Genomic DNA, 25,826 nt, shown 5'->3' on the forward strand with positions numbered 1-25,826 from the left:
ATAATCCAACCAAGAAAAGGGCAGAGGACATGAACAGACATTTCTGCAAAGACATCCAGTTGGCCAACAGACACATGAAAAAGTGTTCCACATCACTTGGCACCAGGGAAATACAAATCAAAACCACAATGAGATACTGCCTCACACTAGTTGGAATGGCTAATATTAGAAAGTCAGGAAGTGACAGATGTTGGCAAGGATGCAGAGAAAGGGGAACCCTCCTACACTGTTGGCGGGAATGCAAGCTGATGCAGCCGCTCTGGAAAACAGTATGTAGGGTTCTCAAAAAATTGAAAATAGAGTTACCCTGCTACCCAGCAATTGCACCACTGGGTATTTACCCTAAAGATACAAATGTAGTGATCCAAAGGGGCACATGCGCCTAAATGTTTATATCAGCAATGTCCACAACATCAAAATTATGGAAAGAACCTAGATGTCCATCAACAGATAAATGGATAAAGATGTGGTATTCATAGTAAATGGAATACTATGCAGCCATCAAAAAGCCAAAAACAAAATCTTGCCATTTGCAATGATGCAGATGGAACTAAAGGGTATTATGCTGAGCAAAATAAGTCAATCAGATCAAGACAATATTCATATGATCTCTATGATATATGAAATTTGAGAGATAGGGCAGGAGGTTGTGGGGGGTAGGGATGGAAAAAATGAAACAAGATGGGATCAGGATGGAGACAAACCATAAGAGACCCTTAATCTCACAAGAAACAAACTGAGGTTGTTTGGGGGGTTGGAGGGGTAGGGATAGGGTGGCTGTGTTATGGACATTGGGGAAGGTATGTGCTATGGTGGGTGCTGTGAAATGTGTAAGCCTGATGATTCACAGACCTGTACTCTTGAGGTAAATAATAGATTACATGTTTTATAATCTAAAAAAAAATTTAAATATTAGACCATAAAGGAAAAAAACAAAAACAAAAACTTAAAAGGCCAGAGTTCAAAGAATTTCCAGGTTAGTGAACACATGGAGGTGCTGGGAGAGTGGGGCACCTGGTTGGCTTGGAAACTCCATGCTCTTTCTCCATACCTGCCCTTTTTATTTCTTCACCTGGCTGTAGATCTGTACTCTTTAACATCTTGTGTAAATAAAATGGTAATCGACTGAGTAAACACAAAAGAAAAAAAAAAAAACTGAAAGATTTGTATCTGCATTCAGCTCAGGTCATGTTCTCAGGGTCCCAGGATCAAGTTCCACATTGGGCTCCCTGCTCAGTGGAAAGCCTGCTTCTCTCTCTCCCTCTGCTGCTCCCCTGCTTGTACGCACACACCTCTCTCTGTCAGATAAATAAATAAAATCTTAAATGAACAACAACAACAACAAAAAAAACAAAAAACAAAAAAATAAAAAAAACAAGAGGGCTATAGGTATGCAATGCATATTTGTTTTCACTGCTAAACAATGTGGACAAAGATAAGAAGGCTCTCTGTTCCAGCAAGGGTGGCACACTACTTGCCTCACAGTTACATTGCAGCTGCTGTGCCTTCAGGCATCACAGGACTCCGAGCAGAAAGAATGGGAAAAGAGTGACATTAGCTCAATCTCCTAGCTTTCCCAGCAGCCTTACCCAGCAAGCTTTTGCTTATATACAATTGGCTAGAATTATCTCACAGGGCCTCCCCTAACTGGAAGGTCACTAAGAAGAAAAGGATTGCAAATGTAGGTCAGAGGAGCAAACCAGAAATTTCTGCCACAATTACTAACAGGTAAAGTCAGGATTTGACCTTGATTTATTTCCCAAACCTGGGCTATTAACCATGATGCTATTATTCATATAGTTTTCTGTAAATTCTTCTAAAGGCATCTTAATATGCCAAATATGGGTAAGAAATTTAATCCTGAGAAACATGGATTTGATACACTTTGAGTGCTACAAGGAATATATAGGTATTTGTTAAGTGACAGATCAGTTTCTTATCTATGGGGGAAGTAAGCATAATTAAGGAAAAAGCAGAAGAGAAAGGAAGGAGAGACTATGACAGTGGGGATTGTTGGGAAGTGATGATCGGCTTAACTTCACACATTTTCTTTCCAATAGCTTTTTTTTTTTTTTTTTTTTTTTAAGATTTTATTAGGCAGAGGGGCGCCTGGGTGGCTCCATGTGTTAAAGCCTCTGCTTTCGGCTCAGGTCATGATCCCAGGGTCCTGGGATTGAGCCCCACATCAAACTCTCTGCTCAGCAGGGAGTCTGCTTCCCTTCCTCTCTCTCTCCCCGCCTCTCTACTGACTTGGGATCTCTGTCAAATAAGTAAATAAAATCTTAAAAAAAAAAAAAGATTTTATTGACAGAGCACAAGCAGGGGGGCTGGCAAGCAGAGGGAGAGGGCAACATAGGCTCCCCACTGAGCAGGAAGCCCGACATCAGACTCGATCCCAGGACCCTGGGATCATGACTAGAGCCGAAGGCAGACACTTAACCAACTGAGTCACTCAGAGTGCCCCCAATAGCTTTGCTTCTTGTGTTGCCCTGTGATACAGTACCAGTTCCTGAATGTTTCATATCTAGATAGTTCTCTGATGTTCTATCAGGGCAATTTTTACAAATGTGAAAGTTCCACAAGTGTAATCTGGGTGTGAAGAAGCAAGATAGGCAGAACATCATATATAAGAAAATGAATTTTTTTAATGAACTAGAGAAAAACATGGTTCATGTTTAGAAGGCTTAAATGCTTCCACAGTGACTGAAATACAAGCAAATCTCTATTCATTTCTAACTATGATATCAAGCCTGGACATTTTATGTCTACACAGTTAGTACCCAGTATTCTGTTCAATTAGAATGGATGTCATTTATTTGCTCAAGAATTCAGTAGACACGAAGAACATTTTTTTTTTAAGATTTTATTTATTTATTTGACAGAGAGAGATTACAAGTAGGCAGAGAGAGAGAGGAGGAAGCAGGCTCCCTGCTGAGCAGAGAGCCCGATGCGGGACTCGATCCCAGCTACCCTGAGATCATGACCTGAGCCAAAGGCAGCAGCTCAACCCACTGAGCCACCCAGGCGCCCAGGAACATTTTTTCAAGTATAAAATATGAGTGTTGCTTTTTATGAATCTATTAATTTATAATATTTGGTCGGTGAGTCAAACATTAAGAATTCACTTTTTCAGTCTAAATTATTAAAGATTATATTTTATATATTAGCACACTCCAAAAACATATGGAAAAAGTCAGCAAACATCTATTCCTAAGCATCTCCAGTGAGCTATGCATTGTGCTAGGTTCAAAAATCAAATAAAGCATAGTCCCTGCCTCAAAAAAAAAAAAAAAAAAAAATCACGATCTAATAACAGTTTAATACATGGTAGAGCCGGTGTATGTAACTGACACAGCAAATGTCCTTCTAATTCTGATTTCTGTTGCCTTCACATTTTTTCATTTTTAACATCTCTTTAGAAGAAACAACAGCAAGATAGATGAGCAAGAACATCAAGTAATAAGAGCACTGAGGAGTTTATGCCTGAGAGATCTTAAAAACATCCTACCTAAAACTTTTAGCACTTGATAAAATGTAACACAAATTTTCACATTATTTTGCCAAAGATCAAGTGTGTTGGTTACAGATACATATCAGTTCTTTTCTGTTGGAGATGCTGCCAAGAAATTAGCACAGAAAATTACATTGTACTAAAAGTGGGTATTCAAAACAGGCACAGTTTCCTGCCCTTTGGCATCTGTGAGTATGGCAGTTGCACATTGGTGATTTGCTATTCCACTCAGAGAAAAGGAAACATTCATACATAAATGCTGCCTTGATACTGTTGGTTGGTTAGCTGCTTTTTAAAAAGACAAAAGAAAATAAAGAGCATATTCAGAAAATCCGGAAACTTTCATGTAGAACTATAGGACATGAGCTGTATATAATTTTCTTCTATTATGATCAATGAGTTTGTGATATTCTGATGCAGGTCTTGAGACCTCAAAATTGAGTCACTATCATAAAACCAACAGTGTCTGATCTGAGAAACACATATTCACCTGAAATCAACTCACCCAAAGGGAAGAATAGTGCAGAGTGATCTTAGTCACACATTTATAACCCAAAATCAACAAAAAATAAAATCGCTTCTCTTCCCCTTCTTCCTTTCTTTCATCTCTTCATCTTCCTTCAACCTCTCCTTCTCCTCTTCCTCTTGCTCCTTCTTCTTGTTCTTCTTCCTATTATTATTATTATCGTACCTATTATTAATTAAAACTCATCATCTCACTGACAGAGAGTCAAGATTCCCAAAGGGGCCGGGGAGTCAGTATATTAAGTGCTTACTAACCATCTGCCAAACTACCATGGGATAGACGTGTAGATACTGACGTGCTCACAAGAAGCCAGCTCTCTACTGAAAAGAAGTCTTACAAACACAGCACCATGAGGAAATAAGATTGTACTATTCTTAAAATGTTAAACTGAGGGGCGCCTGGGTGGCTCAGTGGGTTAAAGCCTCTGCCTTCTGCTAAGGTCATGATCTCAGGGTCCTGGGATCGAGCCCCACATGAGGCTCTCTGCTTGGCAGGGAGCCTGCTTCCCCCTCTCTCTCTGCCTGCCTCTCTGTCTACTTGTGATCTCTGTCTGTCAAATAAATAAATAAAATCTTTAAAAAAAATTTTAAACTGAACTGTACAGAATATTAGAAACTAGAATAAATAAATAGCTCCTAATAAGTTTTAATTGTCTGGCTCAAACAAGAGTAATAGGAAATAGTAATAGGCAGTCAAGGAAAATAAAGCCAAACTGGAATAGGGTTTTTTAATGATGGACAAAATATGAATCAGAAGTCAAAATATAAATCTAAATGCTAGGAATTGCATAAACCAAAGTACAAGCTAGAAGCATACAGAGGTGGTAGGAGTGTCTGGGTCACAAAAACGGTAACACTGGCTTTCACGGTCAGTTGGCACCAAGTGCTGGGTACGATACTGTGCGATAGTTAAGTTAGGAGCACTGAGCATTATATGGAGAGGTATGAATCTGATCTAATGAAATCAACTAGTGTTATAAAGAAGAAATAAGTGCTCAATAACAGATGAAGACGCCCACCCACAATACTGGTAAGTCTCCAGTTGGAGGGGAAAGCCGCAAGCAAAGTGCAAAAGCCTTGATGGGCATGAGAGAGTAACCAGTGTGCCAGTAAATTATAGCTAACAGAAGAGACGGGGAGTGACTTCCAGATAGCGTGCAACTCAAATGAGATTTCTGGGATCTATGATACTTGGACCATGCTTCCCGCTCCGGGAAGCTCTACGGAAGAATTAGTTTCCTGAATATTCGTTTCCTGAGGAATTGGAGAAGTTGGTCATGGGATCTAATGAAAATTAAATGACTAATTTAGATAAAGTGCATGACACGTAAATGATTTACTGACCCATCCAGAGCCAGTGTCAGACCTCACACTATCAATCTTCTTTTTTTTAATTTTTTATTTTTTATAAACATATATTTTTATCCCCAGGGGTACAGGTCTGTGAATCGCCAGGTTTACAAACTTCACAGCACTCACCAAAGTACATACCGCCCCCAATGTCCATAATCCCACCCCCTTCTCCCCAACCCCCCTCCCCCCAACAACCCTCAGTTTGTTTTGTGAGATTAAGAGTCACTTATGGTTTATCTCCCTCCCAATCCCATCTTGTTTCATTGATTCTTCTCCTACCCACTTAAGCCCCCATGTTGCATCACCACTTCCTCATATCAGGGAGATCATATGATAGTTGTCTTTCTCTGCTTGACTTATTTCGCTAAGCATGATACGCTCTAGTTCCATCCATGTTGTCACAAATGGCAAGATTTCATTTCTTTTGATGATCACACTTTCAATCTTAAAGGGAAGGGAATCTTCTTAGTACTCTTAAAAATACTACCTTCAATGCATTTCCCATCCATATATCTACTGAGTGGTTTCATCAGGCCACTCCAAATCATAGCACTTTCATAAACATTGTGCTCCTTATCACAAACATCCTCTGAAATATAATGAAATTATTCATGATTATTTATGATGTAATTTCAGAAAAGTTGCCAATCCCTGGAATCACCCATGCTTAAAATTTTTATAGTGCCTAGCATAAATAGGTGCTTATTGACTACACTATTCAAATGTTTTTTATATGAAATCAAAAGCACAAGCAAAAAAGAGAAAAACTAGATAAATTAGATTTCGTCTAAATTTTATTTATTTATTTGTTTGTTTGTTTATTTATTTTTAGAGAACAAGAGTAAGAGGGAAGGGGCAGAAGGAGAGAGGAGAGGGAGACAATCATAAGCAGGCTCTAAGCCCAGAGTGGAGCCTGACACAGGGCTCAATCTCAGAACCCTGATTTCATGACCCGAGCCTAAATCAAGAGTTGCTTAACTGACTGAGCCACCCAGGGGCCCTTCAACTAAATTTAATTTTTTGTGCTGCAAATGATACAATCAAGGAAGTGAGAAGACACTGTAGGTCAACTATACTTCAATTTTTAAAAAAAGAAAAAAGTGAAAAGACAACCCACAGAATGGGAGAAAATATTTGCAAATCATATATGTGATAAAGGATTTGTATCCAGAATACATAAAGACCTTTACAACTCTGCAATAAAAAGACAGCCCAATTTAAAATAAATGGACAAATACTGAATAGATATTTATTCAAGGAAGATAAACATATGGCCAATAAACACATGAAAAGGTATTCAACATTACTATAGTTAGGGAAATGTAAATCAAAAACAATGAGAGATCATTTCACATTTTGGGTGGCTATAATAAAAAAGAGAATAACAAGAGCTAGTGAAGATATGGAGAAATTGGAACCCTTTTACATTGCTGATAAAAATGTAAAATGGGGGGCACCTGGCTAGCTCAGTAAGTAGAACATGCAAATCTTGATCTCAGGGTCATGAGTTCAAGCCCTACATTTAAAAAAAAAGAAAAAAGATTATAAAATGGTGCAGACATTTTCGAAAACATTTTGAAAGTCCTCACAAAGGTAAATATAGAGTTATCGCATGAACCAACAATTCCACTCCTAGTTACAGTTTAGATGTATACTGACAGTATATACTGTCAAAACCTAAACCAGGTTGATAATTAAATACTCAATTCTATTTAGCTACATCTAATGAAAATAATCTGATAGGGTTAAAAATCACCTCTAATTAAAACTATTTCAAGAATCCTGTACATTCGTCCATAGGCTAATTCAGCACTCAGCGAGCTATTTGATTGTGGCTTCTGGTAGCAAGCAAGATGTCAGTCTATATTTTCATGGACCACTTTTATCTGAAATCTTTTCTCAGCATGATCCAAATTTCCTAGAATCATAATCTGTTCTTTGCAACATATGAAAAAGTGGAGAAATCAATTATATGTAATTAGACATGGAGTTTCAGAAACTCTATACTGTAGTCTGAAACTCCATACTATTAGAATTTATTAGTAGTAAATTTCTTGGCAACAGAAAAGGCAAAAATAGAAATTTGTTTTATAACAGTGAAGATAACTTCACTTATTTAGAAACTATTCTGTAAAAGAAGTCTTTTATCTGTTCTATGTAGTCTGGACTCCAAAATCTTGAATGAAATGTTGTACTGTCATTCCAGTTCAGATACTATCTTTAATACTATTTAGGAAAAATATATTTTTAAAGATTTTATTTATTTATTTGACAGAGAGAGAGATCACACATAGGCAGAAAGCCAGGAAGGGGTAGGGAGGAGCAGGCCCCCTGCTAAACAAGAGCCCATTGTGGGGCTCGATTCCAGGACCCTGAGATCATGACCTGAGCAGAAGCCAGAGGCTTAACCTACTGAGCCACCCAGGCACGCCTAGAAAAAATATTTTTATATAATATTTTAAATGATAGCCAAACCGATTAGTTAAGAATAGTTAAACAAGGGACACCTGGGTGGCTCAGTTGGTTGGATGACTGCTTTCGGCTCAGGTCATGATCCTGGAGTTCTGGGATCGAGTCCCACATCAGGCTCCCAGAGCCAAGGGGAGTCTGTTTCTCCCTCTGACCTTCTCCTTGCTAATGCTCTCTCTCACTGTCTCTCTCTTAAATAAATAAAATTAAAAAAAAAAAAAAAGAATAGTTAAACAAATCCTGTAAGATGAGTTGTGGGTATATATTCAATTTAGAGCATAATATCTATATACAGATACAGATATAAATATAAATAATTTAGAGCACGCTTGCATATATGGGTCTGAAGGAATTTTAAAGTCTCCCCTAATAAGACAAGACAGAGTTATGATCTTGGTTTCAAATGTAAGAGAAATGGTTACATTTATGTAAACTCATCATCCTATACCACATAATAACTGAAAATAGCATAACTGTTCCATTATATTATTTATCTAGGCATTTGACCATTTCAGTTTTCATACAGGTGTCTGAAAATTATATAAACAGCTTATAATTTCCAATTCTGTTTTAAACCAAATCATAAGAACTCTTGAAAAGTTTGGAAAATATTCAGATTAATAACAGAGAACACAAGACAAAAATCTGAATTATACCGCTCAAATTTAGAATCTGTACCGTACAATATATAGAAAAAAAGAGAGAGACTGGTTTATACCCCCATCTCTACAAATTCAAATAGTATAAAGTTATATTTAAAGACTGTTGCCATCAAAGACATCAAAACATATTTTAATCTCATACTCGAAATACTAAATACTATTTAAATACATGCTGGCTCCTTGTTATAAGTTGTAATACACCAGGAGACGATCTTGACCCAGGAGCAACATGGGAAGTACTGTAATCGACTCACCCTAGATCCAAAGAAGTACCAATAACCTCGACAGGAAAATTAGACCTGTTTCTCCCCTGGGGAGAATTAGTTTCAAATTAGGCATTCTAATTTTATGCTGAAGTGATCCACTGGGGTGGGAAGAAGAGCAAATTTGATTTTCAAGCATCAACAGACACTATCAGAAGCTTATCAGTTTGGCTATGAGGATTTTGTGAATCCTCACCTTCCTCTCATAATAACCCCAGGGGAATTTCTGTATCTGCAATTGACCTGGAACCATTAATTTTGAGAATGAGAGAATAAATGACTAGTAAGTATTTATAAATTGTTGCCCACTACAAACATTTATCTAAAACCTCTACTCCAGGTTAAATCTTAATGAGGTCACCTATTCACCAGCATCACTAAGCCAGCCCATTTTCCCAGACCATAACTGGTGAGAGCATCTTTCCATCTATTTCCATCTGAATAGTCTCACATTAAATTATGCCAAAAAAACAAGCATTCACATTATTGAAAGGATGCAAAACACTAATTAGTTCATCCTCAAAATGTTTAACAAGATCTCAGCAGGAGATTAAGGGAAGTCTAGAGAGAACAATCAAGCTCATGCTAAATAGAAAAATTCACCTAGTCTTACAAAATCACCATTCATGTACAAAGTTACAACAGCAATAATTATGGTCATTACTGTACCTTCATGTATGGGAACAAAACTCGGAACTAAAATTCGTATCAGAGTGTTTCATAGGAATTGGGATCATTCTGTAAATGGGTACAACTTTATGTTAATGTTTGCCATAACAAGGTCCAGCACTTTTCGTATTAGAACTTGGCAGAACTATCCTTCCAGATGGTCAGACTCGTTTGCATTTTTGCTGCACACATTTCTTTCTCCTTCACTCAAGGCAGTAGAGTGGAAAGGTGTCAGATCCAGGTTCAAGTCCTAGCTTTGCACTTACTACTTTTGCAAATCATTTTACCTCTGTGACACTCTGTTTCCTCCTCCATAAAATGAAGGTAATGATTCCTACACCTCTAGGAGCTATTATGAGAATAAAATGATATAATTTATCCAAAGTGCTTGGCACTGGAAAGCTACTAAATAAATATGAGATGCTTTCCCTACCCGGTATGGAGAGAGCTTTATAAGAAGTAAAGTAGCATTTGAGACACAAACTTCTGAAATTTTGTACAATTCAATTTTTCTTCCAAAACTTAATATTGAAAGTGCTATTTTCCACACTGATGCATTATTTAAATGTAAAAAAGAAAAAGAAAACACCGCTATCTTTAAATAGCATGCATTCCACTTCAGGCTATCTGTTCATGACAATGATCCAGGAACATTATTGCAGTAATGAGGCACTTCTGAAGTAAGTGTTTGGGGCCTTGTGAGAACTGGGAAAAAACACACTGTCACCAGCAGTTATTGAGACTCAGTGCCTGGTGATTACAGCACCAACTCACACAAAATTAAAAGGGGCAGGGGTTATTCCAGTTATTTCTAGTTATATTAGGATAAAAAATACATGGGACAATCACCACAAGTCTACTTTGAACAACTAAAGTTCTATGAGATTCAGAAATCATTTGATAAAAACAAATAATCAGTAAAACTGTCTTTATTTTTCAAAGGTCTGAGGCTGAGTCTATGGAAAAAAGGTCAATGCCAGGTATAGTAAAAAAGCAGTTTTTCTCATTGTAATTTTAAGCAGTCATATAAAATAGCACTGGTGCAGAGCCCTAATAACAGCATGAAAATAAACTGTGCCGCTAAAAGATAAATATTTTATCATCTCTAACGCCCTTTTAATTAAAACTTTGTGAAAACATAGCTAGATTTTTAAAAATAACTCAAAGATGTATATACATCATTTGAATATGTAAATTATGTTATTAAGTTAGTTTGATACAATGCAGAACAGAGCACAAAAGATTTCATTCAAAAAGTTGGACTGACGATGCATTTCTTTTTTTTTTTTAAGATTTTTTTTTTTAATTCATTTGATAGAGAGATCACAAGTAGGCAGAGAGGCAGGCAGAGAGAGAGAAGGAAGCAGGCCCCCCAGGACACTGGGATGGTGACCTGAGCCAAAGGCAGAGGCTTTAACCAACCGAGCCACCCAGGCGCCCCACAAGGCATTTCTTTAATGAGAGCCATAAGATTTTAGCACAAACTTAAGGAAATGGCCCTTACATGTTCTGAAAGTAACAAATAGCAAAAACTAACACTTTATTTAATACTTAAGACATTATAGGTCCCTCAGTTAATCTCTACAATTCAATGGTGTAGGTATTATTAATGACTAGTCTACTGCTTGAGGGGATTAAGGCTTTTGAGGTTAATTTGAGGTTAATCAACCCACCCCAAATTATATAATTGTAAGTGAAAGATCTGGATTTCAATGTCTGACTGCAGAACTCACACTTCAGCTACTATGTTATGTTGTCCCATCTTTGCCTCATATTTTCACTGGCCAAGTACTGGATAGGAACGTTGAGTGAAAGCAGAGATGGGTACGCAAATCTACATGGTCTCTTTCAAGTTCCTTAGCCTAATGATTATATGATCTTGGAAGTGGGTAAGTTCAGGCAGAGTCACACAACTACTGCAAGTATTCAGATATCCCTGATTCCTTCAGGATGTTGCACACTCTCCAAAGCTAAATGTGGAACAGAAAAGATGGTACCTTGTTAAGCACAACTCTACACCATATATATTGACAACCTTAGAAGTTTCCCAGAAGATGTACCTTCTGCCCTCATATTTGAACCTTTCTCATACTGTGCAACTCTTAATCTTAGGGTTGTGAGTTCAAGCCCTATGTTGTACTTGAATCCTACTTAAATAAATATTTAAAAAGAACCTTTCTCATAATTTGCTAAGCAGAAATATCTGACAGTAACTAAGCAGCAATATTCTATCACAGTGGATTATAAGCATTTGTTAAAAGAATAGGTGAAATCAGGGGTGCCCGGATGGCTCAGTTGATTGAGCATCAGACTCTTAATTTCTGCTTGGTCGTGATCTCAGAATCTTGGATTCAAGCCCCTCTTGGGGCTCTGTGCTGAGCAAGGAGTTTTCTTGTCCCTCTCCCTCCCCATATCCCCTTCCACTTCTGATGCTCCCCGTTCATGCTAGCTAGCTAGCTAGCTAGCTAGCTATCCATCCACCTAAAAAAATTAATAAAATCTTAAAAAAAAAAAGAAAGTGAGGGACACCTGAGTGGCTCAATGAGTTAAGCCTCTGCCTTCAGCTCAGGTCGGATCAAGGCCCACATCAGGCTCTCTGCTCAGCAGGGAGACTGCTTGTGACCTTTCTCTCTCTGTCAAATAAACAAATAAAATCTTTTAAAAAAAAATAAGTGAAATTAAAAGAAAAGTGTTCTTGGAGTACCCAGGGGCTTTTCAGGAATTGCTCATTCTAAAGTCCTAAGAAAAGAGCTGAATTCCTAGAGGATAGTCAGCTTTCATGTTGTTGGATATAAGAAGAAAGGAAAGAATCTTCAGAGTAAATGACTGATAGGTAAAAAAGAAAACTAGAAGAGTTTTTTAAACAGAAGAAGTAGTGGGAGGTAACCTTGAAGGTATATATGAACTAAAACAAATACTTAACAGTTTAGGGTCTGACAGAGCAACTAATAGGCTAGAATAATTCCAAATGCAGCTTGATAAGATTGGGGAATGGAAGCAAAAGTGGGTTTGGAGATGATTTAAGCTTTCCTACTTCTCTAATATTGTTTTCTGAATTAATTTATTCCATGCAGAAGGAAAATAGAATAAAGGCTACTTATTATTGGTGGAGCAATTTCTCTGACATAGCAGCTCATAACTTATTAAAGTGTAGCTAGATCTACCTTATAGCTGCAATAATGAGCATATCTTTTCAGCACGTGATTAAATACACATAGCTAGACAGAGGGTGTCCTTCCCCACTAATAACACTAATTCATGGATTGATATATTAGAAATTAACATTGTGGGAAAGCAGCAGATTCTATTTTGTACTTTTTCTGTACACAGGAAGGCTTCTCATGGAAATCAGCAAAGTAAATGTTATGACTACAGCAGTAAACAAGTTTAAATAGAAACTCACATGTTCGATTTAAAGGCTCTAGGAGTATTTCACTTGGGCTCAAGACTTTATTATCAGTGAAGAATATATTACTTTCTATTTTTAAAAAATTGTTCTCAGGGCACCTGGGTGGCTCAGTGGGTTAAAGCCTCTGTCTTTGGCTCAGGTCATGATCCCAGGGTCCTGAGATTAAGCCCCTCATCAGGCTCTCTGCTCGGCAGGGAGCCTGCTTCCTCCTCTCTCTTTGCCTGCTTCTCTGCCTACTTGTGACCTCTGTCTGTCAAATAAATGAATAAAATATTTTAAAAAAAAATTGTTCTCATTCAAACTCCTTTAGAGGACAGGTACCAACAACAACAACAACAACAAATATGGAAGGTAAAGCAGAAAGAGCTCCATCCAGCTCCCAGATACAGGTCTTCCTCTCTTCTGCTCTAGTATCCTTACACTTCAAGGGATTTCTCTTCCTCTCAAAGGAAGAGCTTGACCTCTTCCTTTGACTTTTCCTTGCTTTCCCATTCTCCATGCAATTTAGATTTCTCCCCCATATTTCTCAAATTAACCCTTAGTTCCTAGTCTCACAGTCCCCCAGAATGACACGGACTGAAAAATCAGCACCTGCCTGCAATAGTCTCCTCCTCACCTCCATTCAATCTATTCCTCACAAGAATAAAACATCTCGTATCACAACATTCTCCCTTAAAGGATATTTTTAATTTCCTTTCACAGACGAATCTGATGGCTCCCATTTTTTCCCACATCATATCCAAACTCTTAATTATATAAATCATTTACCACCTATCTTCAGGAATATTCATAGGAGCATATCTCTACAATTTTAATTAATGTGTGTGTGTGTGTGTGTGTGTGTGTGTGTGTACTCATGTTTGTTTTACATGATTTTGTCCTCTTCTCAGAAATGGAAGGTTTCTCTTGAGTCAACCATTCCTCTTTACGTGCATCGTGAAGAGGATTTGTGTTCATTTTGTTTTCTTCCCAAGGAATGCCCAGTCCCATCATTCTCTTTTTTTCTCTTTTTTTTAAGTAAAATCTCTACCCCCAACATAGGGCTCCAACTCATGACGCCAAGATCAAGAGCTACATGCTCTACCAACTGACCCAGTCATCATTCTGTTTTCACATCAATTTCCTCTTTACCGAATTCAAATATCACCTCTCCTTAAAGTCATCTCTCATCACACATCAGCAAATAACTTCTCATGCTTGCAAAACCCCATGATGTGTACATCTTAACCTTTCTTAACAACACATAAAACATTCTGTGTGGATTATCTCCTCAGTTCCCTGTAGGCAGAATTCATGTCAAATTTATTTGTTTTACCCCATGAATAATTCCTGGCCCATAGTAAATGTTGAATATAATATTAGTTCATTGAATTCAGATTCAATATAAAAAATAAGTACTCAAAGTTATCTGCTCTTCTGAGATCTCATTAAAATTATAATAATCATTTAAAAAACTAGCCCATGGTATCTCCATCTAGGTTCCTCAGAAGCAGACTCTAGATAAGGATTTGAATCAAGAATTTTTTTTAAGGTTTTATTTGTTTATTTAACAGAAAGGGAGAGTACAAGCAGGGAGAGCAGCAGGCAGAGTGGGAGGGAGAAGCAAGCTCTCTGCTGAGCCAGGAGCCGGATATGGGACTTGATTCCAGGACCCTGGGATCATGACCTGAGCCAAAGGCAGCCGCTTAACAAACTGAGCTACCCAGGCGTCCCTTGAATGAAGAATTTATGTGAGAGGTAACCCCAAGAAATTTAGGGAGAGGAGAAAATGAGTCATGGAATAGAGAAGAGCCAACAAAGGGTTCATTATCAAAGCAAGAGATTAGAACCTATGTCTCAATCCTGCCAGGCAACTCTAGAGCCAGTATACAACATGCACCTTAGAGTTATCCCAGCAGTAGTGTGAGGGAGCTGGGGTATTTACTCATGCATTCTTGTTAGACATCAGTTGAGGCAGACAGTCTCTGGTTCCTCCAGCCTACCCCATGGGCAGACAAAGGAAACTCCTACAGCCAGACAGAACCCTCTAAGAGTTGAAGGTACTGGCAGTTGCAAATGGGATATGTGCTGGGAAACTAGAAGTGAAGAGGGGATATAGGTACCAACAGCATCTACCACACACAATAACAAGAGAATGGTGAGGGAGCCATAAGTGGGCATGAATTTTCAACAAATTCTTGGGAGACAGAAAGAAGATGGAAAGCTAGTGACTGAAACATAAACACAGCCCAGAATACACGGGGAGAAATGTTTAAGCCCAGGAAAAGTGAGGAGGAAAGCTCAATCTGGGGCTCAATCTACTTTGTGGTATCCCAGTCTCAGGATCGAGACTCAGAAGTTGAGAATGAAACATAGGGCGGAAAATAAATTAACTGTAAGTCTTTTTGCAGGGAGTAGCAAACTGTAGCCTACCACCTGCTTTTGTATATCCAGTGAGCTAAGATAGTTTTTACGTTTTTAAAGCATTGCTTTAAAAAAAAAAAAAAAGAAGAAGAAGAAGAAGACTATCTGACAGAAACTGTATGTAATCCATAGAGTCTAAATATTACCACCAGGTCATTACAGAAAACACTTACTGACCCTCAGTTTATAGAACAGTCAATTGTCATACAAGCCCTTCCCCCACCTCAGGAATTAAGACTGCCTGAAGTCAGACACTTAACCCTACACAAAAAATCTGAGCTATCTTCTCTGATAATTTTACTCCTGAGTGCCCTCCCTCAAGAAGTTAATTTGAGGATGTAAGCCAGAAAGAAAACATACTACCCAAGAAACAGAATGTTATTCAGAGAGAAAGAAAATAAGTCTCAGGACCCTAGAGAGGAGTCAGTATAGACAGGACCCAAAAGACACAGTGTCCCAGGAGGGATGAAAAAGAGGGAACTGAATGGATTGAGAACTCTGAAAAAGATAAGGATATGATAAAGTCTATTGGTCGAATGTTTAACGAGTTCATTCTTCCTGGGATTTGAAACTAAGAACATTCGGCACTGAGTGGCAGAGAAGTCCCAACATAAGACCCACAGGGAAGGAAGTGTTAATACCATCTCACTATATAGACTCCACAGTAAATAATATTTATCTGGTCATACTAATGAAAATGTTATTTATTGACTTGAAAGATTGGGAAGTAGAAGGTGAAAAGAAATGGGAGTATGTTTATCTTATAAAGTGAGTAGTTAAGAGCACTGTCTACAGTCAATGGAATAGGAAAGGAAGATTTAATTATGCTTTTCAAGTACAAAAGGTGATCTGTATGGAAACAGACTACTGATCATTAGATGTACAAATAGGACAATAAGGAGGTGAAAAGCAGTTCAGTCCTAATCTACCATATCAAGAAGGAAACAAAATTTGTAAAAAATTAAATAAATCAATGATCATATGGATTCCTTTACCAGTGGAGCATACGGAATAATATGGAGGACATTAGGAGAAGGAAAGGAAAAGTGAATTGGGGGAAATCAGAGGGGGAGACAAACCATGAAAGACTGTGGACTCCAAGAAACAAACTAAACAAACTGAAGGTCTTGGAGCGGAAGGGGGTAGCAGGTTAGGTGAGCCTGGTTGTGGGTATTAAGGAAGGCACGTATTGCATTGAGCACTGTGTTTGGTGCATAAACAATGAATCTTGGAACATTGAAAAAATAAAATAAAAATTTTTTTTAAAAGTCAGTGAAAGAAAGAAAAAAATAAATTGATAGTGGTGTGTGTATCTACTTAACAAAACATATTTCTTCATATATATATATATCTCCACAATATTGAGCCACCTCCTTCCCTACCCACAGGGATGACCAGCTTTAAAACATTTCTGTTTTGACCCTTCTAGTAGTTACTTACCACTGCATCTCTGAGATATTGTAACTTTTTGTAAATTCTTCTGTATTGTTGGACTTTCTTTAACCACATGAATTTATTATTTCAATAAAATCTAATGTTTATCAATGTATGGAGAAATGACAATATTCCTCACAGTGTTCCCCTCACAGATAATGTAAAATGAATGTGTTTAAAGGTTGCTGAGTCTCATTCTGACAACTAAAGGTGACACGAGAGGAGTGGCCCCACCTCAAAAGAGCCCTAGGTCTACAAATGATGCAGGTTAATTTTGTGAAACAAACAGGGGCCACCCTAATAAATATTATGTAAATTAGCACAAAAAAAAAAAAAAGAAATGAGGTATCATTCAAGCAATGAAGCCAGGAAAAAAGTTTCCTTCCACTTCCTATAAGAATACTTGCTGCTTTGAGAACCATGTCCATGTTGTCCCTACACTGAGATTCAAACAGAGTGCCTACATCTTCTATCTACATTCAATATTTACGGTAAAGATACTTACGCACCCCATGCACTGGTGCACCCAAAGCATCAGCAAACACAGCAAATCGAGACAATGTCAGCAAAAGTCTCAACTCATTTCAGTCTCAGCTGAATAAGCTTCATGAGGAGGCATTTGGAAAAAGCTAACAAGCAGAGAAAGCAGAACACGTCCGAACTAGCACCCTTGATTACACCTAGAAGTAAACAGCAGAACTAGAGGACAAGAACAATGTCCTCCTGGTAAGAAGTCGGGCTTCACTCATTTTCTAAGTTGCATTTTCAAAAGTTGTCCCAGGTGGACTGTGTTGCAGCAAACTAATCTCAAGGAAGCCTGGACAGAAAATATACGTTGATATTGTTTAGTAAGTGATCTAAATGGTGCCACTTGGCTTTGGTGTACCTGACTGAAGCAAGAATATCCTAATAGTAAGTTATTATCTGTGACTGAATTCGAGAACTTTTCTTCTTCTGTACAACCTGAAATTTATGCAGTTTTAAATAACAGATAAACAGATAAATCTTGATGAAATATTGAAAATAATAAATATTCCTGATATTAAACTATGACCTAGCAATGCTGATAAAGCAAACTGTTTAATAACAGAAAGAGCAGAAACAGATCTGGCTCTTAGGCAAAACTGTGGGATAAGGAACCTTCAGTGACCCAGCTCTACCGGAGCTCCTCACTCCTACAAACACCCCACAAACCATACCTGCACCCTTCGAAATCAGCCCAGTGTGGCTACTACCTTGTAAAACACAACTCACCTGAATGAGGCTCTGTCCTCTCCTAGATCCAGGCATTAGCAGAAACATTAAGCCCACAGCGTGGGTATCTATGTAACATAAGAAAATTACTTAAACAATAAAAGCTACAGAAAGGGGGGTGCCTGCGTGGCACAGTTAGTTAAGTATCTGGCTTTTGGTTTCTGGTTCAGGTAGTGATCTCAGGGTCAGGAGACGGAGTCCCACATCCACTCCATTTGCAGGGCAGAGTCTGCTTGAGTGTCTCTCTCCCTCTCCCTCTGCCTCTCCCTGCTCTAAAATAAACTTTAAAATCTTAAAAAGAAAAAAAAAAAGATACAGAAGGAGAAGGACTGATTATGTTTTTATGACTATTTATAGGGAACATGTCTGAGAACTAATAGGAGTCAAACACAAAATGCAGCACTACACATGCCTTTGGGTTGATAAACAAGGACAGTGAAGAATGAGGGAAGTCTTAGGGAAAGGGACTCCAAACAGTGTAGTCCAGGGAAGAAAGATGCTATTACTCCCATTTTCTAGAGGACATTTATGACACATTAAAATGCTTATTAAAGTTTCTATAAGTAAAAATCCAAAAATCATATTCTTTCCCTAAAACTAGTTCACTTCTGCACCCAACACATTTTTAATAATTAATCAAGCTTAACTCCAAGCCATACATAGCTTCACTACAGTATAAGCTTAAATTCCCTCAATTATTTACATTACTTCACTAAGTGCTTCCAGACACATGTATTTTTATTTGTAGGTGTGAAATATCATGAGTTCAGACTTTAATGCTTTGGTTTAATCATGCAATAACACAGCATACCATGTAGGAAAGAAAAAATTTAGCTTCTTATAATATTGTACTTACTCTGATGGGACCAACTGCCAAGTGACAAATGATTCATATTATTGACTACGCATTACATTTGTTTTGATTAGTGAATGTATTGCTGAATAGTTAACGGCATGTCAGCCATTCATTTACAAATACATGTTTCCAAGGATATCATGCCAAGATATAAAACATTTCCTAAGAGCTAGTACAAAACTTAGCCGACAACATAAGTAATCCTTTAAAAACTAAAATTTTTCCACTCCACAAGTTTTTGTACAAATTATATAGAGTATAGTCCACATTAAGGCTATCTTACTTAATACAGAGGCTATATATTAAAATGGTAATAATTTTTTTTGCTGAATTATGCACAAAGCAACACAAGTCGGGCTTGTGTAGAGAGATGAGCTTACAAAAAGAAGCCTAAACAACTGCCATGTGGTAAGCTGGACAATGATGAGCACATTGAGCCAAATGGAACCATAAAGATATACTACGCCTGAACAATGCCATTAGCTATGGACATCTAGGCAATCAGAATGTTGTGTCAACCAACATTCAAGAGGTAATCAGGAATCACGGGAGTTTCTCTGAAGCTAAGATAGTGGAAAGCTTGAGATTAAGAGGCAAACAGTATCAGATACAAACAGTACCAGAAATAGAGTAATCAAAATAGGAACTGTTGCCACATTTATTTACAGTTATGCAGTATGGAAAACCCTTTCCCACTCCAGCTAAAGAGATACAGAGAACTAGCTCTCTAGGATAAAGATTAAGAGAGAGAGATAGATATAGACCCAAACACAGACATAGATAGAGCCATCTATACTGCCAGATGCCCCGGATCTCAGGTGGTAGGACTTTTTTTTTTTTTTAAAAGATTTTATTTAGTTCCATCCACATTGTTGCAAACGGCAAAATTTCATTTCTTTTGATGGCTGTATAGTATTCATATATATATATATATATATATATATATATATATATATCACATCTTCTTTATCCATTCATCTATTGATGGACATCTAGGTTCTTTCCATAATTTGGCTATTGTGGACACTGCTGCTATAAACATTCGGGTGCACGTGCCCCTTTGGATCACTACATTCATATCTTTAGGGTAAATATGCTTAGTGAAATAAGTCCATCAGAGAAAGACAATTATCATATGATCTCCCTGGTATGAGGAATTTGAGAGGCAAAGTGGGAGGTTTGGGGGGGAGGTTGGGAAGGAAAAAATGAAACAAGATGGGATCAGGAGGGAGACAAACTGTAAGAGACTCTCAGTCTCACAAAACAAACTGAGGGCTCCCAGGGAGAGAGGGGTAGGGAGAGGGTGGTTGGGTTATAGACATTGGGGAGGGTATGTGCTATGATGAGTGCTGGGAAGTGTATAAGCCTAACGATTCACAAACCTGTACCCCTGGGGCTAAAAATACATTATATGTTAATTTTTTTTAAGTAATAAAGATTTTATTTATTTATTTCAGAAAGAGAAAGAGAGCACATGTGAACAGGAGGAGGGGCAGAAGGAGAAGCAGACTCCCTGCTGAGAGGAGAGCCCTAATGCAGGACCCCGGGATCGGAAGGCAGATGCTTAACTGACTGAACCACCCAGGCGCCCTAATGGTAGGACTTCATCATGTCATGATTTTATAGAACTCAACATGATGATCCTCATTTCTAAATTCTTTAGATGTAGACACCTCAGTGTTTAAAATCAAAAGCTGTGGTGTCAGACTGCCTGGGTTTCAAGCCTTCCTGTGTGAATAAAGAGAAGTTAATCTTTCTAGACTGATGCTTTGTAGAAAAGGGACAACAATACTAACTACCTCATAGAACTGTAGTAGTGAGGATTCATTTCTACTTGCATAGCTAACAAGCATCTCAAATTCACTGTGTCCATTCACTATGCCCAATATGAATCACTGATCTTCCTCTTCCAAACCAGCTCTTTCCATAGTCTTCATATCTCCACCATAGTTTTCTTTTTCCATTGCACAGGACAAAAGCCTTGAGTCATACCTGATGCTTCTTTTCCTCTCGGGCACCACATCCTATTGGCTCTATCTTCCAAACACATCCAGAATCCAGCCACTTCTCACTTCACTCCCCAGTACAGAATTCCATTCCAAGAACCATAATCTCTGCTTAGAGACCTCCAACAGCTTCCCAATTGACTTCCTCTTCTGATTTTTGCTCCCCATAGTCTATTCTCATCATAGCAGTTAGAGGAATCTTGTTAGAATGTAAGCCAGGTTGTATCACTTCACTGCTCAAACCTTTCATATAGCCTCTAAAATAAAAGCATAAGCCTGGGCTCCAGTTGGGCAACACTTTGGGTTTCCACTCAGGTCACTATCTCAGGGTCACGGGACAGAGCTCTGTGCTCAGTACAGAGTCAGCTTATGTTTCTCTCTTACACTCCCTCTGCCCCTCTCCCCACCTCTAAAATAAACAAATCCTTAAAAGAAAGTAAAATGAAAATGCAAGTCTAAATGATCAGTTCCGTCATTTCTCCTTAACTTCATCTCCAGTTAGTCTCCTCCTTGCTTGCTCTGTTCCCACTTCATGGGCTTCTCTGATATACTGGGAATGAATGTGCAAAACTACTTCCTCCTCTAGGCTTTGCACCTGTGCCTCTTTCTCGGCCTTTCTTCTTCCAACTATCCAGATGTCTTCAGCACCTATTTCGAGTCTTTGCTCAAATGTCATGGTTTTAATGGGGGTCTTCCCTGACTAAACTTCTTTAAATTAAAGAATTCCCAGGATTCCTGGGTGGCTCAGACCCTCAGCTCAGGTCATGATCCCAGGGTCCTGATATCGAGTCCCACATTGGGCTCCTTGCTCAGCAGGGAGCCTGCTTCTCTCTCTGCCTCTGCCTTCCACTCTGCCTGCTTGTGTGCACTCTTTCTCTCTCTCTCTCTGACAAATAAATAAACAAAATCTTTTAAAAAAAATTCCCACATTCACTTACACACCCTTTCTTCCTTTACTCCTTTTTTTTAAAACCACAAAACTTATCACCATATAACACATGATGTTTTACTTATTAGTTTTAATTATTACGTGTCTTCTCTCACTACAATATAAATCCCCAGAGGGCAGAGGTTTTGTTTTTTTTTTTTTAATTATCTGGTGGTATATATATCCCCCAGAGTCTAAACTAATACCCATCACAGAGACATTTCCCAATAAATATTTATTAAATAATTGAATAAGTTAGTAAGTACAAAACATCTAAAAATGTCTGATACATATTAAGTATATACTAAGTATTAGCTATTATTTATTCAGTGTATTCATTTATATAATGACTTCTAGTTTCTTAAGCCTCCTCAGTATATACTTTGATCATAGATTATTTTAGCTTCAAAGCATTTTATTGTTCCTTAATGTTTGGGGTTATTTTTTGTCTTCAATATGCAATTAATCTAACATTAAAAACTCTTGATCATAGGGCGCCTGGGTGGCTCAGTGGGTTAAGCCGCTGCCTTCGGCTCAGGTCATGATCTCAGGGTCCTGGGATCGAGTCCCGCATCGGGCTCTCTGCTCAGCAAGGAGCCGGCTTCCTCCTCTCTCGCTCTCTGCCTGCCTCTCTGCCTACTTGTGATCTCTCTCTGTCAAATAAATAAATAAAATCTTTAAAAAAAAAAAATAAAATAAAAAATAAAAACTCTTGATCATAAAGGTCCAACAACATTCCCTACAAGGATGATCAGTTAAAAATTAGCTTTTAATAGCCATTAAATACATATCTTATCTCTTTTAAATAGTCTCTAAATACATTTTCCCTAAGTATATTTTATGTAAGGAGAATTACAAAAAGTCCTAGTCCTAGATACATAATTTGTATATTATATATTATATATAACATATAATATATAATTTTAATTTATTTAATTTAAATAAATTAAATTTAATTTTAATTATTTAATTTAATATATATTATATATATTATATATATATTTCTATATAAAAGTCCTAGATACATAATTTGTATATATTTCTCTATTCATTTTCTATGATTTCTTAAGTGTTATCAGCTAAATGAGTTTAAACAATTAGTTAAAAGAATTTTATGGAAGCACTGAAATAAATTACATAAAGAGCAAAGAAAACAATCTAGCATACCATTATCTTCTTCTATCATTCTCGTTGCTTCTTTTTAAATTCCATACAAAACAGGATCATAAGTCAAAAATATGAATAGTACTCAGGTGGCTGTTTGGAAACCAACACAGCTAGAGCTCTCTGAGTTAGCATCTCTCCATAGCAACAGCACAAGGATAGCAAGTGTTCATAGTAGATATTCTGCCTCACTATTAGAAAACCTTGATTGTTTTTGCATAACTTTGCTGGCCTAGGCATTTTGTTGTAATACAATTTTTGCCAAATCACTTACTAATTTAAAATATACATAGGTGCCTAGATGGCTCTGTTGGTAGAGCATGTGACTTTTGATCTCAGGGTTGGAGTTCAAGCTCCACATTGGGCATGGAAACTTTTCAGCAAAGAAAAAAAAAAAAAAAGAAAAAAGAAGCGGCGCCTGGGTGGCTCAGTGGGTTAAAGCCTCTGCCTTTGGCTCAGGTCATGATTCCAGGCTCCTGGGATTGAGCCCCACATCGGGCTCTCTGCCCAGCAGGGAGCCTGCTTCCTCCTCTCTCTCTGCCAGCTTCTCTGCCTACTTGTGATCTCTGTCTGTCAAATAAATAAATAAAATCTAAAAAAAAAGAAAGAAAGAAAAGAAAAGAAAAAGAAAATAAATAAATAAATCCCAACTTATGTTTTATATATATAGATATATAATAACCCTTAATTAACCCAAGATTTTACATATTAAATGTCTCATTCTTTCTCCCTCCTAACCAATAATATAGGTATATTGTGCCATATATATTTTTGCAAAGTACTTTAAGTTTTAAAAAAATCTATGTTGCCAAATTTCAGCACTTGAAATATAAAAACATTGGCATACAAAATCTACCCTGTGAACTAAAATTGGACATATTATCATAAGTATTCTCATCAATAAAAGTATTCTTGATTAAAAACTGGGATATTTGGGCTTTAAATGCTTATTATAAACCACAGAGTTAAAATCTGCAGTTTAAACCCTGAAGGTAGGGATTTCAATCAGGAAATGAAATGGACTCTGAATTATGACCCTTAATTTACCAGGAAAGAGGTGGTTGTAATCAGGAGAGTGTCATATTTGGAAAACTACTGAAAGTAATTCAGTCTTTGCAACTGTACTCACATTACATAAGCATCTATTGCTAAAACGTTAAAAGTAGAGTCTTATTCAGACACTTCCCAAAATAATACACAATAACAACAACAAAACTACCCACAGCATAGAGTAAAGTGATTATATTTCTAGGGTCAAAAGATGCAAATCTAAATCTCAGATATACTACTTTTATTATAAGAAGCAAAAAAAAAAGCAAAATCTGAAGTTAAGCTTTAAAGAATATTTCTGGACAGTTGTAGGATCTGTACTACTTTTATTATAAGATGCAAAAAAAAAAAAGCAAAATCTGAAGTTAAGCTTTAAAGAATACTTATGGACAGTTGTAGGATCTATGAGCCTAGACAATAGGAAGCAAAATTTGCAGCATCTTAAACAACAAATTATCACCCTGTAAAATAAAGAGGGTGAGCTTCTCATATGACTGGCTCTAAAACTTGCAATTTGAGAGTCAGATGCAAGTATTTATGTTTTCTTACATCGTCTCTATTGTCTATAGTCTATATAGTCTCTATAGTCTGTATAGTCCATAGTCTTCTGCTCATGGAGAAGAAACGGGGTAAGCACTAGATAACCAGGCTTATTAGAAGAAAGGACCATGACACCCTAGAGTTATACTGCTTAAGAATTCATTGGCTCTAGAGAGAATAACGTGTTAGGATCAGTAACTTAATATATTTCAGAGACTACTTTTTTTTTTTTTTTAAATCAAAACCTAAAATACAAGATTAGTGCCTAAGGGGAGAAAAAAGTTTTTCTCAGATACCTACTACCTGTGATGCCTAGCTCTGGGTACATGTCAAAAAGTTAGAAATAGCCTAAGGCACTGGAAGTTTTAAAAACAAAGGGTATTATTCAACTTCGCCCATTTAAAATTTAGACAGGCCAGACCCTGAAGGCTGATGAAAACAGCCACATTCACCATATAATGACTCCAATGATTTAATTCTCTCATTACCTAGAGAGACCATTAGCATTAGTAGTAGTCTGAGGCTTAAAACAGAAATTGGAGGGAAAAGTAGCACTTTATATTACAATGTATGATCAAGTTTTCCAAAACCAAAGTTCATTGTCTAAAGATTGGTCATGAAATCTACCTGCTAAAATTGTTCCATGGTGTATCTTGGCTTTAAAAAAATGGATCTAGCTGAATGAATTAACTGGCCTATATTCAAAAGGCTTGAGTCATTTTGGTCCACTGGCACAAAATAATAAAAATGCCAACTAGTTAATACCACTATTAGGACCAACAATTTAAAAGCTGCATTGTCAGCAATGAAGAATGTAATTTCAAAATTTGTAATGAAAACTCTCCTCTAATAACTCATAAAAATGATGTATATGGGATATAATCATACAGGAAAGGTAGACAGTATTCCAAAAATAATATTTGCGCTCCACTTATATACAAAAGCATACTTGGAGCTGAAAAATTATTCTTGGCCACAACCCATTAAAAAGTCACACACACAGACACCACACACCAAAAAGGTATGGATTTTTGAAGTTTGAAGGTATCATGGAAATGATCTAATTCAGCCTCTCCTTTATTTTTATTTTTATTTTTTTTTAAGATTTTATTTATTTATTTGACAGAGAGAGAAGTCACAAGCAGGCAGAGAGGCAGGCAGAGAGAGAGGAGGAAGCAGGCTCCCCGCTGAGCAGAGAGCCCGATGCGGGGCTTGATCCCAGGACCCTGAGATCATGGCCTGAGCCAAAGGCAGAGGCTCAACCCACCTAGCCACCCAGGTGCCCCTCAGCCTCTCCTTTAAATGAAGTGTTCCTATACATTCTAAATTG

General features: G+C 37.4%; 1 protein-coding gene across 1 annotated transcript in view; it reads right to left on the reverse strand.

Annotated features, from left to right (window-relative positions):
- The window catches only part of SLC44A5 (solute carrier family 44 member 5), a 398,499-nt gene that overhangs the window by 350,011 nt on the left and 22,662 nt on the right, over positions 1 to 25,826 (reverse strand). The window lies entirely within an intron of this gene.

This window comes from Mustela nigripes, chromosome 14, assembly GCF_022355385.1.
Source record: "Mustela nigripes isolate SB6536 chromosome 14, MUSNIG.SB6536, whole genome shotgun sequence".
NCBI lineage: Eukaryota > Metazoa > Chordata > Mammalia > Carnivora > Mustelidae > Mustela > Mustela nigripes.